At 41.5% G+C, this 18,182-nt stretch overlaps 1 protein-coding gene across 7 annotated transcripts in view; it reads left to right on the forward strand.

Annotated features, from left to right (window-relative positions):
- LOC113571658 (cadherin-22) overlaps positions 1-18,182 on the forward strand; it is a 127,530-nt gene that overhangs the window by 26,055 nt on the left and 83,293 nt on the right. For 6 of the 7 annotated variants that reach the window (XM_027000729.2, XM_035524607.1, XM_035524610.1 and 3 more), the window contains exon 2: positions 5,461-5,528. The gene's annotated coding sequence lies outside the window, so the exon portion shown is untranslated. Of the gene's footprint in view, positions 1-5,460; positions 5,529-15,870; positions 15,958-16,314; positions 16,428-18,182 lie in introns of those variants that run through there. The other variant, XM_035524608.1, reaches the window with a different exon arrangement.

Raw genomic sequence — 18,182 nt, forward strand, 5'->3', positions numbered from 1 at the left:
CAGAGGATAAGAGGATAAGTCAGTATGTTGTACTTTAGGGAATTAAATAACTGGAGTCCTGCCACAATGATAGATTTAAGCAGTACCTGATGGAACTTTGAAACTAATGTTCACCATAAATGCAGGTTTCTCTGTGGTGGATAGCACTTAGCTACCCTGTGACATGTGACATGCCGCTTTTCAAGTAGCTAGAAAGCTCATGGATTATTAACACAATGGAAATTCTTATTTTGCACTCGAATGAGTGAGATGGGAATAACAGACCATGAGTGGAACAGAAATACATATCTCTACTTGTCTTCTAAAATATCTTGACAGGGATGTTATAAGTTATTAGAGTGGGGATCAGTATCTGTGTGACACAACCAACTGAAGGCAAATTTGATTCATGATATGTAAATACCGCAAAGACCTGAATGGATGAACATGAACTGAACAGTACTGCATCTTAGCCTCTTGGCTTCCGCATCCAAGCGGTATGTGATTTACGAAGCCATTCTATGTCTCCATGGCTGCATGACTCTGAAATGTAGAAATGCATGTGCTCTATTTGAGAGCCCCATAGATGTGATAGGTCAGAATATTAGAGCCACCAAAGCTGCATGCTTCATTCTACGTGCCCACACAGATTGAGCTCATAAAGGCAGACCTCAAGACACCCATTGGTTCCACAATGGATGTGGACAGCACAATAAGACTAGTAGGCAAAGAGCACCCAGTTCCTAATACTAATCCTCACCCCCTCCCTCATCTCAGAGGCGCTCTCCACCCCAATCTCCTTCTGTAAATTGGATGTAATGTAATATATAAAATAAGATGCGGCACAGGCAAAGTGTCTTTCCTTCCTTCGTTTCCCATGGTACACCAACTCTCTGGAATATTCTTTCTGTTTTTGGCCGCTGTCATGTTGGCGGCGCCCAACATCATTCTTGCTCCCTCCCATCGTAACTCCTCAGCCCAGCGCCTGTGGCAGCGGCGTCTTCTGAGGAGCACAACGTGGAATTTGTTTCTCTTTTCAGTGCGGTCGCGTGCCTTTCTCCTAGTAAATAATGCTTTCTCATCCTCATGCCTCCCACCAGCCCATGTGTAAGAAAGAGCTTTCTAAAAAGCACGGCCATATTTGAAGTCGGGGAAAGTTTTGAGGCTCTGTGCCTCTGTGATTGAGTTGTTATTCACAATTAATGTCTCATCGGTTAGAAGTGACCCCTCCTTTTCTCTGACTTTGGGTGATGGATGTGTATTAACATTACAATCCAAGGAAATTATTTTTAATATTCTGTCTTCTAGTGTTTTGCCCAGAGTGACATTGAAAAACTGTATTCAAGCAAAAGTTTGCAAGGGAATAAAAGATGATTGATATATGATACTGAACACTGAAATTATCCTGGAAGAGTGAATTCATTGTAGAAAGTCATGTAAATCTAGTTTGAAATACTCAGGGGATATCAGTCATCAGTCATTTGTCATTAAGTGGGCTGAAAGAGTAAAATGGCACATTTTACCATAACTGATTGAAACTGGGATTTTATGATATTAGCTGTTTAGAATGCTCAGGTAGTGGTCTTTGTGAATTTACAAACAACTATGGTTTGAGATTCTTTATTCAGACTGCACAGGTTGCTCTCCAAATGTGCTTTTGTCATAAACTTCAAAAAACACAAACTCGGCAATATATTGAAGAATTTGCTATGCTATTCCCATTTGTGTTGATTTATACATATTTACTTTGCACAGTGAGCTACTGGCTGTACAAGGTGAGGTTGTTTGATTTGCATGCACACAGCTGTCAGCAAGCAGAATGGCTGGCAGGGTAAACCAGGCAGAGAGGTAGATACAGTAATGTGTTCACCAGGATAAACACATTCTGGTGCCTGTTGCCATGAGCGACTCCTCTACTATTCAGAAGACAGAAGCCTTCAGGGGAGAGAGAGAGAAAGAGAGCATGAGAGAGAGAGAAAGAGAGAGAAAGAGAGAGATACAAAAATAGTGACAGACCAAAAGAGATGAAAGTATGAAGGAAGAGAACCAAATTGATGATGATATGCAGCTGAGAGACAAGGAAGGGGGAAAAGACTGACAAGGATCTCGGAAGTAGAAAGTGAATGCAGGAATGGACATGGACAGAAAGAGGGATAGTGAAGTGAGAGAAGATTGAGTGAGTGAGAGGGAGTGGGAGAATGAGTGGGAGAGTGTGAGATGGGGAGAGAGAGAGAGAGAGAGAGAGAGAGAGAGAGAGAGAGAGAGAGACTGACTCAAGGAGCTCCAGGTCAGGGTTGTGTTTAGGCTGAGTACGTTTATCCCCCTCTGCAGCTGTTTTTTGAAGATTCACCTCAGGAAGTGTTTTTAAAGTGAATCTCTGCCACTCCACAGTGGCCTGCTAATACAAGCACACATGCACACAGACACGCACGCACACATGCACACAGACACGCACGCACACATGCACACAGACACGCACGCACGCATGCACACGCGTGCGCTCGCACACGCACTCCCCCCACCCCCCCCCACACACACTCATTGCAGGCTGGGTGTTCTGGGCACTATCATCTGTTTGCAGACAGTCCTACCCACCAGTCCTTCTGTTACTGATCTGATTAAGAGATTAGATACCTCCTCATCTGCACTTTGTTGTCCATGGGTGTCAGCTAACGAGTGTCTTTAACTAGGCACTGCCTCATTTTCCCATGGCTGCCTGTCAGATTTTCCTTCTTTGTCTCCTTTTTACACTATTTGTAATGTATCTACTTAAAAGACTAAAAAAAATCTACAGTTCCTCAGAGATGTGTCACTCAATGCTTAGGTGCATGAGGTGTATATGAAATGTGTGAGTGTAAGGGTTAGTGCTGTTTTCACTTGAAAACGTGCTGTGACAGTTTTGTTCTACTTGACTAAATCTACTTGACTAGAAATATACAGTATCACATGTCTTTCCATCAGTTTCTGCTTATAAACCAGGGTTTATACAATTTGGCATGTACTGCCACACATTGTTATCATTTAAAATTGTAGATTAGAAGGATCAGTGTGCATTAACTGTAAACTTTAACATGATTATTTTGTGAATAAAAGGTAGAGGAGAGATAGGGTGCTAACCTATAAGTCTCCTTATAGTGTTATGTAGCCTAATATCAATTTTACCACTAAGCACCATGCACAAAATCCTTCCCCTTTGTTACGATCTGTTGTCCTACATCATTCTGTCACACCCTTCATCTCCACCAGGTTTTCTAATCATTTTTTAGGTAGCCGAGGGTGTTCAGGCATCAAATGTCAGCCGTTTGCTGTTGACCAGCTGTGGACAGTGTGTCGGAGAATTCACTGTTCGCAGTGACTGATGAGGATGGAGCCGCTCGGCTTCAGTTAACGGTTTTCAGTCTTCAGTTTGATATGAAATCCAACGTCAGAATGCAACGAACTTTCTAATTCTCATAAGCGCGTACCTGCCTAGCAGAACTTCTTAGATTTTACAGTAGGTTTTACCGTAGCTTCAATAGACTCTCGCCCACCCAATGAAAATAAAGCATTTTCAAAAACATCAAAACTGTGTAAAAGCGAAGTCAAAACCCGGAAGACTCCTAAATCTGTGAGCTGTATCTCCGGTTCGTTGAAAGCCAGATCTATCCTGTTGATCTGATTTTCAGCTCCGATCCATACAACCTTACTGAGGCTTTCTCCTGGTCGTTTCATCCAAGCCCTTTTCATATGCGCATGAACAATTAATGAAAAGCAAACCTGATATCAAACCTCCTCTAATACGTAACGTTTTGGAAAAACTCTGTCGTGCCTCATCAGGGAATGTTAACAGGTCTTTAAATTAAAGGAAGCGTACGTTAGAGGTATTTGCCAATGCAGGAATAAGCTACTGAAAAGCTGAAACACACCAAGTATCATTTAGTAGCATTTATTTGGTTTGTGTGTGTGTGTGTGTGGTGTACAACTGTAGTTGTTTCATTCACTTTGGAGTCTCTTGATTCTTATTACGAAGGTCCATTTTTGGAATGTAGTCTACAGACAGAAGTGCTGCAGTGGCTGGGAGAAACTTAGCACCACGATGCTGAGCAGACCTTTTATGTGCACTTCCCTGTTGCTGCAGGACGCTAAATCTGGCAATTAGTTCCAGGCTATTTTGGAGGTGACCATTTTTGAGTTGGAGCGAGTTAATATTTTTAAATGTTAAACATCAATCATGACATTCTGGTAGCATTGTTTTCTCATTATAAAATAAAATAATAAAATTAAAATTAAAATAAAAAATATTTAAAAAAGCTACAGTAATATTGGTTACATACTGACAAATCAGTATTGGCTAGCTAGTATAATGTAATTATGTGTATGAAAATGCAATAATTAGACTGATAATGAAATGGAAAAATCATCAGCATAGAAACGGGTAAGAAGAGGTAGATTATTAATTATCGGGGCTGTTCAGTTGCTGGCCGTGTGGCGTAAATTTTACACTTGTCCATATGAACCACATAAGATATCCCAAACTAGAAAGTTAGCATAATGCCGGCAGTCAGATTGTACTGGCATCTCGTTGACTTCACCTATTAGCTGCTCGTTTGACTGTATTTATTCTGAGGTATTGGCCCTCAGCCCAGGGCAGAACTGCCAACAGATGACGCTGAAGCCTACAGCTTTATCCAAGGTGAACTGAGTTCTTGGATAGTGTGTTACTGATGTGGGTGTGTGCAAGTCAGACTGACTCCAGGCCTGCGTGATCTCACTCATGTCGTCTCTCACTGGCTCAGTAAAGGTCCCTGCCATCTCGGTCTCCATGGCGACTCTGAGGGAAGCATTTCCCTGATAGCTGGAGCTGGCCTTGCTTTTAAACCTAACGCACTCGCCCATTAGAGTTTAGCTTCAACACGGGGGCGAGGGTACTTTGTGTGTGTGTGTGTGTGTGTGTGTGTGTGTGTGTGTGTGAGAGAAAGAGGGATACAGAGAGCACGAGAGGGAAAATGCATGTCATGTTTGTGACTGTTAATAACTTTCCTCCACTAGTTGATGTCCAGTTCTATAGCTCTTATGCATTCTACACTGGTGGTGAAATAGGGTGGAGCCTTAGGTGGTGAAATAGGGCGAAGCCTTTGTCAGGACATACTTTGTGTGACTAGATTGTAGTTAATGAGTGATTAAAAGAGTAGACATGAAGCTGTAGCAGGGGATGGAAGTGTATTCCGAGCAGGTGGAGATGGTAATTTGGTAATTAAATGGTTTTGAGGGTTATTGAATGCATTGGGAGAACAAAGTAATGCACTCACCCATGCCCTTTTACTATATTTCCGAATCTGAGAGAAAGGCTATCCCTGTTATTCCTCAGTCCATTAGTAAATTACCTCCTCTTTCAAGACTGTGAAAATGAATTTGCCTTTTACTTACTGAAAACAATTAAGTTGACTGTGTGTGTGTGTGTGTGTGTGTGTGTGTGTGTGTGTGTGTGTGTGTTTGTGGCAGGGTGTATGGGGATGAGAGGAACACTGAAGAAACCTGAAGAGTACATTAACCACTAAGCTATAATAAAGGTAAGTGGGAAGGGATATCTCATGCAGTGTGTAAATGTTTTATTGCAAAACGACCAAGGGTCCTAGATCAAGATCCTAGATCTTTCAGATTTGAACACTGCCACATGTTGCTTATACAAACAGCCTTTAGGCAGCTAGGCAGCAAGAAGGCTGCAGTGTAGGCAAACATTTGTTTAAGCCCTTCACAAACCCACCTGATTTTACTAACACACTCTCTTCCTTCCCCAAAGAAGGGAACAAAACGAGGGCAATCAGGTAGTAACCTGAGGAGTTGTTTTGCACACCTGCAGAAACTGATGAGCTCCACTATCTGCTACACAGTTCAAGGGCCTGGTTCTTTACTGCAACGGGTTGTGCTAAATGGAAAATCACTAAAGAAATGGTTTAACTAAATCAGTATTAACTCTCATTATTATTATCCTCATAGGTGGCTTTGTTGGGCAGAAGTTAACATGTGGTGGTGTCAAAAAACATTCAAGCAAAAATCACTTCAGCTTCTAGCTGTTGGATTGCCATTATGTTTGTTTTGTTTTTTTCAAAGGAAAAAACACCTGGCTAATTCTGTTGTAATTCTGTTGTAATAATGTTAATTTTGCAAAGTGTGAATAAAAGTTAAAAGTATTTGGTCATTAGAAAAAACACAATTCAGCCGGCCAGTCATTTCTAGCAGCAGCAAACACACTATTAATTAATTAATCTATTAATGCAATAATCAAATCTTTAACCACAAACTGTAATTGAACATGCAAATTTTTGTCTAGCATTAATATGCATGGGTTAGTTGATTTAAGGGATTGCACATATTATTCCTGCACCATATTCATCATCAGACAAAAATAAATAAATAAATATGATCACACCACAGGCATTGTAGGATATCAGTGGGGTTTGGTTGGTAGGGGTGGAGTTCTCCATTAAACTCTTTTTATAAGTGTAAATAAACACAAAGTGATCAAAATCCTGATTACTGTAATCATCTAAGTCAGGGGACAGAACATATTGAGTGGTGGGTTGAGTAGCTTTCTGCAGGAAATTCATGTAAGTATGGTTCAATTGTACGCACCGTATTCATGCATACAGACCTTCCCATATACAGTTCCCCCAAAAGCACAGAATTCATCTTGCAGAGGACCAAAATCTGCTGACTCAAGGGGATTATGGCCTTTGCTGCCTTAATGTAGCTTAGTATGTCTGCCAGCATAGCTGATATTTTAATATCGCAGGGTATATACTCCCAAGTCCACCAGTCTCCAAGATAAAATATTTTGCGTATAAATTTGCTTGCACCATCTGTCTGTTCACTGAACTTGATTGCACATCATAATCTGATGGCTCTCAGCAACACTGGGGCGAGATATGAAGGATGTTTTGTTCACTCATTTTTTTCTGGTCACTATAATCTAAGAAAAATTTTGGCAAAATAGGACATGGCTGAAAAAACCCCAAAACAAAAAAACATACACTTAAATTTTAATCCGTTCCTAATTGTTTTTTATGGATTGTTATTGATGACTTGGCATAAGATAGGGTCTTAAATACTTGTTGATTATTCTTTCATAATATTCAGTGTAGCATGCTTTATAAGGAAGTAATCAAAATTTATATATTTGATTTTACACATTACATGTGTAAAGTTATTCAGTAGACTTTGAGTATGTAGCCTATTGATTGGAATGCAAAGTTTGCCTTAGCCATCTTCCAACTCAGGGCTAAGTTTCTGTCCACACATCCACTGTTGGTTAGATGTTTTTGCGTGGCAGATCACTCCCATCCCAGTGACACTGAGAAGCGTAAATACCCCAGCAACACTGCAGTCGCAGCTACACTCACGACAGCACAACAACTACTACCATGTTGCTAATGCATCAGTGCAACTGCTGTGTAGAGAATGCTACCCATAAAATATCCGTTCAGCAGTTGTGTTGTTGAAAAAGACCATTGATAAATGGGGTTAAAGGAGCCTGGCAAATTTTTGTTGCCAACAAATGGACTACAATCTGTAATGATGCAGCAAAAAACAACAACAAAACAGTTATAAAATAGCCATAACCAACAAAGTAGACAGTGAGTGTAGGGGAAAAATGTGTGTTTCCAATAACGTAGAGCATTTAAACAATGATATGTCTGTACATTTTATAATAATTATTATAACATATTATTTGGAGAAAACTATGCCATGCTAATGCATTTTACAAACTTCACTACTGGTTTACACAATCCTACTAGTTAACAATGATGTGATTTAAAGGCAACATGTGTATATGCCATAGCTGTGGTATCTCCTTGGGTTATTTTGCGGGACTGCATACAGACAGCTGGCAGACACAGCTGTCTGGATTCTCAATGGGGTCCAGCAGTGACTATGGCATGTTGATAAACTCCGGCGAGGCCTGGCATCTGGCACCTGGGACAGGAGGAACAAATGTCCCATGAAAAAGAACTCCCAAAAAGCTGAAGCATTTCGCGCATGACCCACTCTTCTAAAGGTCGACTCTACAGGTGGAGGCAGCATAGCAAGAAGTTTTTGTATTGTTTGAAGCCAGTATGGTGGACTTCCACCCTGTTATCTCTGTTACCAGCCTAGGCTCCGATTTGTGAAACTTTCCCAGAGGAGCGATCATTGTCTGATGGCAGAGCGAACACCACTTTGAGCACTTTCTCTATGGGGTAATGATGATCATTATTCTTCAAAGTACCAGGGAAAAGCAGTTCTGGTCAGGAGGGCTCAGCCTACCCTTCTGTGTTACGACTTCCGATCTGTGTCTTTTTCTCAATGCAGATGTAATTACACAATATAAAGCTTTTTGACTTGATGCCCAGAGCTGAAAGCCTACACAATGAAAAGGGGATTTTAAACAAGTTTACCATATAAGCACAAACCCAAGAGAAGAGCAGAGGCAGCTGAAAGGACCCCCAAATGGAATCTCGGAGAATCCAATTGCAGGCCTGACCCAGACAGAATGCTTGTAAATTGGTTTTGAAAAATTGGGTGGCAGGCAAAACAAAGATAATGTTTGGGATCAAAATTAGATATGATAACATGAAGGCGTGCAATTTCAGGAGAAATATTCCCTGCTGCAGGGGTAGGGTCATAAACAATACAGAGCGCATACTAAGGACTGCAGAGGTTCAGTAACTCCCACTGTATGGGAGACTGGTTTGGATTTACAGAGATAGGAGAAGAGATACAATGGGACAAAAAAGATTGAGTTGGTTAGTGATGTAGCATAGTGTGTGTTTCCATATGTGTATGTGTGGCAAGATTTCTTTTTTTTAAAGTAAACACCACTCTAGACTCTAGCAAATAAATTCCATTATTATAGATGCAAGGAGGCATGTGCTACAAGCTTTTTTTTTTTTTAACCTCATCATTTGTTTTGTTTCACTGCCAATCAGATGATAGTAACTCCAGTACAGAGTACTCATGTATCTGAGACAAGGATCTTACCCTAGCACTGATCATTTGTTGCTTGTGCTGTTCAAAGACACTTGGCAAAGGAGCTGTAAAGAGCACTGAAAGATCAGAGCTATGTACCCACTGCTTACCCTTATCACACTACCTCGTCCTTGGCAGTGTAATGGTCTGACAACAGCACTTGGTCCAAGCTGCTTGAAAGGTGCACATGCGTAAACCATTGCCTTATGCTCTGTCACCCCCAGAACATCACACACAAGGAGTGTCTCTATTAATAAACGTCATCATCTTCAAATGTTGAATCAGCCTAGGTATTACATATTGCTGATGGCTGACAGGTTCACCAATTGGAGTCTATTGATTTTCTAGCTCGAAAAGACAATATACAGTATCAAGAGCCTCTTTGTTTTGCCAGCAGCCTGAGTTTGTGTTTCAAAGGAGCCAAAAGATATAACCGAGTGAGCTGCAGTTATCTGTCTTATAGCTAATTCGATTGGGCCTCCCTCTGTATCTCTCTAAACCTGCTTAGGAATTACATTTAGCAAATGCAAATTTATGCATGAACCTATTTATATAATTAAGGGAATTTGTCAGGGGATCTTGGGGGAGGAAAAAGCCAAAATTTTAGTGAGTGGCTTCCTATTGATCTGTAGACAAAACAGCTGTTGATTATTTGAGAGCAAACATTTAATTGAAGGGTTGAAATAAGGTTGTCCTGTGCAGGATTCATTTGCAGTGAGAGACAAAGAGGATATGATTGAGGTTTGTGCTGAGCTACACTGGAGCTGAGCTACAGAGCATGCGCTCTGCTCTTGATCACACCCTATAGCCACACCACCCTCCTTGTTTTCTGACAAACCTCTTCACGCGCCCCGCGCCGCCATACTTGTTGGTTTTATAGCACGTCCAAATGGGGTCGATGAATGTGTGTCTAAGGGAACACGTGTCTTGCAGGCCGTGTTGACTTCAGCAAGGGAGGGAGGGCACGCGGCTCCCGGAGGCGATGGCTCCGTGGGGGGGGGGGGGGGGGGGGGGGGGGGGTTGCTGTGATTTGCGTTACCTTGTGTTTGCCTTTAATTTGCTGTTGTCAGTCATCTGTCTGCGATACGCGAGACCCTCTCCTGACTGATTCAATGGAGATGAATGAGTTTCTCTGTCATGCGCGCACGCACTGCCACACTTTCCCTGTTACTCGCTAGTCCCGCACCCCAAGGCAGCCAGTGTAAACGACAGCTACAAGATTGAGCGTCAGAGGCTGAACATGATGATTAAAAGCAATCAAAATGCCACTTAAATATATGTCAATTAATATTAAAGATCTACAACTCTCAGGGCTCCTATGTAAATGCAGTGCTGTATTTACTCTGCTGCTTTGACTGGTTTTACACTAAAATAAAATTACAAGAGAGCACACAGAGCCACAGCTCTTTATTTAACACAGACAGTCAATACATAAAGACTGATTATGTCTACTGGAAAGGTTATTCCTTTTTTTTTATGTACAATAGTGTATGGTAATCTCCTGTGAGCTTTTCCCCTATCTCATATCTAATGTCTCATGCAGAATTTTTATCCTTTGCCCTCCGATGCCCTCAGGCTACCATTGCGGCTTCTAGCAATATAGAAGCTCACCAAACTATCACTTAACTCCTACCATAATGCTATATTTATGTCAGCAGAATATCTGTTTTAGACATTTCAGGTGGAACTGTGTGATACAATATATGTAAACATTGTTTTGTGTGCACTGCCAGACCAAAATTCTTAAAATTGAACCTAAACTCAAACTTCGCTGTGAATCATGTTTGTTGCCTGTACCCGCAGTGGGTGTTGTTTAAAATGCACAGATGCAGGATCTGTCTGCAGCATGCTAGCTACAACATACATCACAATGCTGTGAATGAAACCCGCAGCATAGAGGAGACCATGCCAAAGTGATTATAGCAGCAGAGCAAAGATTCATGGGAAATGCCTCAGGGCTTGAGCTGTCTCCAAAATAAAATAAACTACTTTAGACTAGATCTGAAATGGGGATACCGAGACAACACTGGCACTGTGTGTCATCTGTACACTGTATAACTTAGAGAGGGCCGCAGTGCTGCTTTCCATAACATTATGGATTTGGTTGCTTTGCATGGTTTAATCATTGATATTGTGCTGCATGTATAGGAGTAATGAGCATTGGAACATAAATGTGACAAGAAGTCATATGGTTTGATCACAACTGTGACATAATGCAGAGTTTATGAGTAGGGGTCCACTGGGCACTGTTGCTGCTGTGTTTCTGGTTATGTTTTGAAATTCCATCATCTTATATATGCAATCATGTCTGAATACAAAACATGATATAAATCAGTGAAGTGATGCAGTAAGGCAATACCACTGTAGTGATAATCATCTTAAGAAGAGTAGGCTCTATTGTTTAAACTAACTTCAGGACAGCTATAATCTCTTTTAGAAAAAAAACGATTAAATATTTCTCAACTGTCAATTTGCGCATGTAAAGTTTCAAATTCATCAAATTCATCAGTAATCCTGCATGAGAGTCTAATCTGCTGCTCGACTCAGTCACCCATTCAGTACAGGCTTATGTTTACCTTCATGTTTCGGGGAGGGAATAAATCCCATTTGGTTACACACTACACAGGCCCAGAGATGAAAGTCATTAGTAGCTTTATGACATACGCCTGTAATTCATGCCTCCCGCTGCCGAGCATAGCATTGTGTATTCACGCTGCATCTTCTATGGTCAACCTGGGACCTGCTGTGAAACCGTTCTGACGTGTACTGCAGCCAATGCGGCTGCTTGGAGAACAGGGGAATGGATGTCAGTGCTGGCCAGCCAGTGCATTCAGTGGAGAAAGCTGCTCATGGGTGCCGCTTATAGAATGCAACAAGTTGAACACTGCAGGCATCTAGCAGCTGCTGACCGTTCAAGGCCTGTAGTGACCTACATCGGTTTCCCTTTCATTTGGTCAAGTGTGAATTCAGCCTACTTAATATTTAATCGAAATGACTGGATATTTGAAATTGCTTAATAAATTTATGAGTAGGGCTCTACTTTGTAATGCTGCTGATCCAATCTAGTGTGGAATTTAGAATTAGGATACTGACTCAAAGAATATATTTAAGCAGTTGTTTGTTGAGTAATTACATTTAATTATTCAAAGCCCATCTGGGCTTTCAGTATATCACAGAACCAAACTAAGTATATTATTTTCTACAGGGGTTTCTAGTCTTATTCCTGGAGGTCTAACTTCAAGCAGACTTTAGATCCACCCCTATCCTAACACAGTTTAACTACCTTTTCGGTGCACCTGAAAAGGCTCAGTAAGGTAGTTAACGGGAATATTGTGTGGAAAATACGTCTGTATGACAGGTCTCTAGGAAAATAACTAGGCTGCTTTGATTTACAAGGTATCTAAATAAGTATATCAAAAAGTCCCAGGTCTGTGCTCAATCCTGGGACCTTTCCAATAAGTTACATCCAGCCTGCTCTTTTGCTACTTTCGGTACAAAGAACCAGGTGATTCCATTTTACAAGAAATACAGCAGAACTCATTGCTCTCCTATTCCTATGCCATACATACTACGACCATATAACCCTTTAATTTACCTTACTGTACACTGAGTAGAAGGCAAACAATGCTACAGAGCTCATGAAAAATACTGCGGCCACCACTGAGGTGCGACACAGTGGATCCCCACGTGTTCTCCAGTGAGTGCGCTGAGCTGCTCGGTCATGTGACATGGCCAAGAGGAGGCGCTTCAGCCGACTTTCTCCCCCTGCCCGCTGGCTCCACTGAGAGAGCTACCATACTGGGAACAGCCGATGGGGAGAAAGAATTCATATATTCATTTAAAAAGTGCAGAGCTTTTAAAATACAATAAAATATTTATTTTTATACGCAGTTTATGCTGTTTTACGCTTCTTGTGGTTTGTCTTAGTGACACTTATTACTGCCAATTTGCATGAGTATATTGATATAGCTCTGCCTTGCAAAACATTTTACTGGGCTAAATGTGTTATCTATGAATTCAGCCTGCTGTTAGTTTCAACCAGTATTTATTGCAATAGTTTCTAATGTGGCTCATGGTTACGAGAATACAGATTGGCCCAACTGCACTTTTCAGCGAATCTCAGAACCCAGTCGCAATCCGCTGAGCCCAGCTGAAGTCAAAGCCCTGGGGAAACTTGGAGAAGCTGGGAGAAGTGACACTGCAGAATGTGGGAATGTGGCGCATAAAAGTAGTGCTACTCATCTCCCACCGTACAAAAGTACTTGTTTGTACCCAAGCTAATTGGCTAATTGATTGGTGATGGTGAAACTAGAGTTTAATCAGAGTGATCTGAGGGGAGGCTTGGGCAGCATGCGTTCAAGCATTAGTTTGTTCCTGGTTTGGGTATCGGCCACATATCTTCAGGTCTAACACGTTTCCATCCCTGTGGTTTATGCAGTAGTAGGCACAGCAGGTGCACGTAATGAGGCTCGCAGTGGGGTGGATGCTGTTCTCATTGCACCCTGATGAATGGAGTGGAATGGGCTGCTTTCAGTGTTAACACATGTATTAATGCTGGCTCTCTATGTCTTTGCCCCAGCTGTGTTTCTCTCCCTCCCTTCTTTGTTGGGTTTCTGGGACTGGGCACGTCATAAACAATGAATTGTTTTTATGTTACAGCCTTTAGTACTTAGTGCATCTGACACCATGCAGGTATACACACACACACACACACACACACACACACACAGACAGACAGACAGCAAGATCTCTCTTGAAATAACGTATGCCTGGAGCGTAACCAAATACGGTAAGAAGAAGTAAACAGAAGAGTGTAAATAACTTGAAAGGATCACTTCATCGTTAACAATCTGTATAAAAATGCACAGTGAAGTCAAAGAATTCAGAGTTTCCACTGAGTCTACACAGTACCTATTCTATCTCAAAGTTAACACAGAATAAACAGACAGAATGCTGGTTAACATTTTCTAAACTGTCTCCAGGGTATAAGGAAGGCCTATTAAATTATGAATTTTGGTAGCACTCTCCTTTGAAATCCATTTCACATTTTGAACAGTATAAGGGAAGTTAAGGTGGGTGTATGTGGATATAATGACTCTTTATTTAACTGGAAGAATACCTGCCAATGTTTTCAAGAGTTTAGTGGCATCAGTACTTTTGATTTAGTGTTGAGATTCAGAAAGCACACACAAAATTTGGAAAACAGTCAATCTAGAGAAGTAATATCATATCCCAAACTCCTATTCAGGGTTGTGCCGATACACAACTAATTTATTCAGGGCACAGCACTATTCTGGCCTCAGGAATCAATGTACCTTTTTTCCTTGATGCCACTACCAATCTATGAAAATAGGCTTTCAATCTTTGCCACTCTCGTTGATGGTAACAAATCAGGCCTCAGCTGGGGGGGAAGTAAAACCATTATCATTTATGAACCAACAACAAATAAAATAAGCGATCTGGGTAATAGTAATGGCGATTGTGTTTCCTTGTCCACTCTATGTTAACCTCGTCCACCACATGCATGTAACGCATCTAAATGGCGGCAGCCTGAAACCGGTGGGCGTGCGGCGGAAAAGGTTGCGCCTCCAACTTGCTAATGTGCCACTTTTATTTCCCCACACGTTGACATTAGCACTTCGCTAATTGTTTGCACCCAGAAAGCTAATGCTTTGGTTAATGCGACCCCGCTGGTGATTGTCATGTTGAGATGGGCCACGAGAGCCGTGATCTTGTCACCAGGTGAATGCAGTAGGCATTTATTCTTTGCAAGCGGCACCTTCGCGAGTGGAGCTTGGCAAGATTGGGCATTTTAAATTGCAATAGGACCCTGCCATGCTGTTTGACACACTTGTCAGCTACGCGATGTCTGACCTTGACCCAGTAAGGATTAATCTAGTGAGGCAGCTCAGAGAGCGACTTCGTCTGCACTGTGCACAGAGTGTGGGGTGTACAGGCACAAATCAGTGTGTAATGGACAAGACAGGGACATCAGTGGTGCGGCAGAAGGAGTTCTGGCAGCTTGTCTAGGCCGTGCTCACCAGAAGTGCGCCTCAGAGCTCAGGCACTGAAAGCAACATAGAACTTGGAGCTTGATGTGCAGTGAGTCATTGTTTTTGGAAAAGTTATGATGGAGATTGTGGAACAAGTAACATCTCGTCATAAAAATCAAGGGATGTCTATCGTGTTTCCTTTCCAAGACTCTGGGGCCTTGTTTCCCAGACAAAGTGTCATGTGCCAGACGGCTAATAAAACCTCAGACAAGTGCCTTCTGTGTCTCCTTTTGAATGAACAGTTTCAGCCAAATGTTCAGCCCTTAGCCTCACTGCCACATGTTATCCCCAAACTTTAATGCATGAAAGAAAAAGAGAGAGGAGGATAAGTAGACAGGGCTATCAGGTGCCTGTTGTTACCATGGCAGCCTTTGAGGAAGCAATGGTGTCTGACCCTTGTTTGGACCCTGATAGCTTTCCCCTGCCTGTGGACGCTACAGGCCAGATTGACATCTTGAGTGGCTGTATTGGATAAGGGGTGGACTCTACACAGGCTGGAGAAGTTCTTGAGCACCTGGAGGACTTCTAACAGGCAGGCGCAAGACTCACAAATAGGACAATAGCAGTTGAATGACCATTTTGAAGCAGGGTATCTCAGCATGTGGGATGTGACATGATTAAGGAAATTAAGGCAAAATTAGGCAGAGTTCTAGCAATGTGAGGGAACGCAGAGATGCAGCACTTCTTGTCTGTCCTCTCTTATCCACACACATACCTATTAATTCTTTTTTGCCTATACTGTCTAACCTCCTGTGCTGCTCTACATTTATTTTTTCATTTGTCAGCTTCTCTTACGTATTGGGTTCAAGAGGTCAGCCGGACCACAGGCTCCTTATCACCAGTGCTGGAATTGGAAATCTGCATAAACCTAACAGCTCCTGTCGATTTATTTACTCCATCCTCTGTGCTGCAGTATCCTTCCATCTTCTCCCTGACATCAGTAAGTGCTCAACAAAGGAGCTAATGAAGCAGAGGAAAGGGATTTTTTTTTTCCTGGTAATTAAGAAAAATGAAAGAAGCAGCCATAGGGACTCCTGTCTGTTTCATAATTGTCCTTCCCATGTCTTCTCCCTCTATGCCCCCTTCCTCCAATGGTATCCATCTTCCTGACCTTCGCTATTATCTGTGCAATAATTGAATCGTGGCTTTCTTGGGCAGATATACAAAAGCTTCTTGCCTGAGATGTCTACATTGTGACCACTGAATTGTTGCTTAAGAAAGATAGACATATAGTCTGGTCTTGGTTCCTTGATACCAACCAGCTTCCTTCCTCTCCACATTGATGGTCCATCCAAAGAGGGCAGGCAGCTGCAAACCAGACTCCAAGTCTGCAGCATATCAACTGAGGTTAAAGGATAACTAAAAGGATTTCCAGTCAGTCTGCAACCATCAGATGTCTACTGAAAAACTGTAAGAATACATCCTTTTTTCTATTTGACTGTCAACAAATCACTTTGTTCTGAACACCACAGCCCTGCTTTTCAAATGCAGAAGATACTGCATTTGGTAATTGTCTCCAGTGGGTGTATTTAGCCCTTTTGAGCCATCATCCTAACAGACATCTCTCCAAAGTTTGTCATTTCTTATCTCTTCTTTCTGACTTATTGTTCACTTATTACAAAGAGATTTTATTTCTTTTTCTTCTTTTTTTCTGGTCATCACATATAATTGCACTTATTATGCTGAAAAAGCTAGAAGAATGAAAAATCTAAATTAAGTAAGTTAACAGGAAAATGTGGCACTATAAAGTGATGTATACATGAGACGTGCATCTGTTATAATGTTTAGTGTGAAAGCTAAGAATGGGATGGAGTTTTCATCGAATAAGAATATTACTCTAATATACTCTATAGTATTTCTGAAGCACTGTCGTTCATCCTAAGAGTATAATGCATCCTAATATGCTGCAGTTAGAAAAAAGATCTCACTGATACAGAACTTCAAAGCGTCACATCAATTCATAGAGTCGCATTACCATGCAAAAAGGTTTGATGTGTAGATCATTCTGGAGCTTTGGGACACACTTTCTTGTATAGATAATATGCTATAATTGCTGGTAGTTGTTTCTGCAGTAAACAGTCTGAGTCATGTCTTACACTTTTCTAAGTTAGCATAATGAGTCAGTACACTGAATCTTGTCTTGTATTGATTTCTTGTAAAAGTTTTTGCCAGTTGACTAAATATCTGTTCCTTTTAGTAATGGATCACTTTCATAGATATTTTGGCTAGATCTATGCTGAGCTCTTAGCTCATTATTCCATATCGGCACTACTAATTAGCTATTAAAATACAAAGTCAAATTTTCTCTATTTATAATGATTCAACAAGAATGCTTTGATATGCTGGCCTACTAGATTAATCCTCTCTTGAATTGTTGACTGGAGTCAGTGTTGGAGCAGAATACCATTTTTGCCACTTCCTTTTGTGACTTCACAAGTTCCCGTGGTATATGTGATGCCATATGATCCCTGCCGTCCCTCCCAAACACTGAGATTACTGCGATTAATCCCTACACAGACTGTGAACTCAGAATACAGAATTAGATCTGCTTTGTACACTAGAGGCAGCACCTTAGCCTTCTGTGTTCTGCACGAATGCAACACTTCCAGTGTGACTGAACACTGTTAATAGCCAGTTAACAACTGAGTTAGAAATTTTAGTCGATCATTTAAAATCACTGTATCACTGTACCTATCTGTGATCTGAAAAAGATTATTAAACTTGTCTTACTACTTTAATGTCTTTAATTTTGGGACACAGCATCTACACAACTGCTTCCTTTGTATGGGGAAGAACCGGTGAGCCCTGTATATCTGTTGATCGGAGCAAGGGGAAACGACAGCCAGGGCTCTCCTCATTATTTCACAGTTCTCCAGTCACAGACTGCTCTCTGAGTCATTCTCCTGCTGAACTGAATTCGGCAGGTCCAGAGGTGCCATTCGAGCACACTGAGGGAGGTCTAACGATGCCTGTACAGCAGACTGTAATGCTGTTTATGATGGTAATAATAGCAGTAATACTGGAATAATGACGGTGGTCGGAGTAATAGTAGTTCATTGTGTGTGGCGGTGAGGTCTTCTGCGTATAGATTACTCTGTCATTGTCCCAGTGGGTCATGTGATTCTTGATTTACAGAGGCATGGCTTGAGGCGCTTGATGGTGGAT

The sequence above is a fragment of the Electrophorus electricus genome, chromosome 3 (assembly GCF_013358815.1).
Source record: "Electrophorus electricus isolate fEleEle1 chromosome 3, fEleEle1.pri, whole genome shotgun sequence".
NCBI classification, from domain to species: domain Eukaryota; kingdom Metazoa; phylum Chordata; class Actinopteri; order Gymnotiformes; family Gymnotidae; genus Electrophorus; species Electrophorus electricus.